This window comes from Pinus tabuliformis, chromosome Q (assembly GCF_031772625.1).
Source record: "Pinus tabuliformis cultivar Carrire ecotype Pingquan chromosome Q, CPIR1, whole genome shotgun sequence".
In the NCBI taxonomy this organism is placed as follows: Eukaryota; Viridiplantae; Streptophyta; class Pinopsida; order Pinales; family Pinaceae; genus Pinus; species Pinus tabuliformis.
The window spans coordinates 782,885,198-782,887,648 of record NC_142296.1 but is presented as its reverse complement, the minus strand read 5'-3'; positions in this window follow the sequence as shown (position 1 = coordinate 782,887,648).

The window sequence follows — 2,451 nt, the reverse complement described above, 5'->3', positions numbered from 1 at the left end:
AACTCTTCCATTGAGAAGAGAGACATCTGTCTAGAGGAGAGATATTCAATGTCTGCATCTAACTGAAACTGTGTAGAGTCATATTCTAAAGGTATTTCAAAATTTTCTAATGTATTTAGAATTTGACTATCCTCACTGATCTCAGAGATGGTTAGAACAGGTTGAATAGTATCCTTCATCAACCCACTCATCTTCTCCTATTTCTGTTATTGCCTTTGCTGGAGGATACAAGTTGAATTTCTTGGTGGAATTACCATCTGATATATACATGTCCCCAGACCTACAACTTATGAAAGCATCAGCTGTGGCCAGCCAAGGTCTTCCTAAAATAAGAGGATGTCCTCCTAGATTGTTCTTGGGAGTTAAAATCATAAAATCAACTGGATATTCCAAGAATCTAGAGAGACTGGAATGTCTTCCAATACACCATCAGGTTTAATGATTGATCTATCTGCAAGTTGCAGTAAAGTAGGTGTAAAGAGAAGGTTAGGAAGCTTTAACTGATCCATGGTCTGTCTACTCATGATGTTGATCGCAGCTCCTAAGTCAATCAAAGTATTTGGGATTTCAACCCCATTAATATGAGTTTTGACAATAGGGCTACCGGGATCCACATATTTTTTGCATGGTAATCTTACCCATCATTATGTCTGCAATTTTTCCAACTAGATGTATCCTTTTTGTATCTCTGGTTCTCTTTCCTGTTTTCTTCAAACTCAACTCCTTTATTGTCTTCGCTAGAATGGGAATTCTTTAATGGCTTGTAACAAGGGATCTTGATACAAACATTCTTCAATTCATCTAGGAAACTATAGTCAGGCACCCATATCTGCTTTTCCACCCCTTTGTCAATTTGCAATCTTTCAGGAAAGGAGGTGTAGCTAAAGGTGTAGGTTGCTCAACTATGTGAGTTGTAGAGGTTGATTCTTTTTCTTTTTCTTTTTGGATATTTTGGTTTTGAAGTGATACTTCAGAACCTTTATTGACTTTGAGAGATTCTTCCTCAGAAATGCTTGGTTGTTGGACACTTGTAGAGGTTGATCTAAGATTCTACTTTATCTGAGTTGTACTTCATTGAGAGGAACAACCATATAGGTAGGGAATGGTTGACCTTCCATCATGTAAGCATTTTGAGGGTTCCTATTATTTGGATTTGGTAATGGCTGAGAGGGAAGTTAATTTGATTTCTGCTGGGATTGAAGTGCTAGTTGAGAATTTTGATTTTGTGGAGGAGGTTGTTGTTATTGAGGGTATGGCAATGATAATTGTTGACCTTGATTTGGAAGTTGTGGGCTTGCTGATTCTGAAATGATGGAGGATATTGATAGAATTGAGCAAATCTCCCATAAGGATTTTGCATGCTTTGCATCCATGCTTGAAAAGCATTTTGAGGTTGAGGCCAAGGTTGTTGCCAAGGATTCCAATTTGGTTGGGATTGAGAATTCATAGAGTTGTTAAACCCTTGATTCTGTTGTCCTTGCCAAGGTCTCCTTGCAATAAAACAGAGAGATTCAAGTGTATCTGGATCCTCTTGAAAGACTGCTTTGAGGCCAGGAATGAAGGACAATCCTTGGTCTCATGAGTTTCTGAGCAAATTACACATGTTTCTACAACGTGTGCATCTAAGGGACATTCCCTTAAAGCATGTTTCTTTCTACACTTCGGGCAAAAGATAGCCAAAGCCTCAGCTTCTGCTTTTTGTTTATTGTGAATCTTAAGGGTATCAAGTTGTTCACTAAGACTCCCTAAGATGTCAGTTTTAAATTCATCAAGCATACTGCCGATTTCAGCCCTACTCACTGATCCTGTTGCAGATTTATTTGCCCTAAGGAGAGAAGGATCTCTAGGCCCTTTTTGAGTTTTTGATTTGCCTCTTGAGAGATGGATACAAAGTTCTGCTATATCATTGAGTGAAAGTTGAGAAATATCCCCTTTCCCCATCATGTTTAAGATGTCTATCCATTCATCCCTAATGGCTTTTAATAAGAGGGCTTTTAAGGTCTCTTCATCCAAGGTACTCATTTTTGCTCTTTTCAAGTTATATTGAAATCTCTCAAGTAAATCTTCTAAGCTCTCATCTTCTCTTTGTATCATTTTAAAAAACCTCGTCCTTGTGATTAGTAGGCATACAATAGTCCAAATACCTATCCAAAAATGTCTGTTTCATTTCATCCCAAGTCCTAATGGATTGAGTGAGTAACCCCATGAACCATTTCAAGGCTTGATCCTTCAGTGTTGAAGGGAACAATTTGAGTTTCTGGGAGTCATCCAGGTAGTCATAAGTTCGACACACCACTTCAAACTCAAATAAGAATGTTTCAGGTCCTCAGTCCTTAACCCATGGAAGTTAGGGAGGACAGATGGTGATATGTTTTTCATGGTGGCTCGAGAATCCTCATTAACAATGGGAAACCCAAATGAATTATCCCCATCTCTATTTCCTCTCCAAGG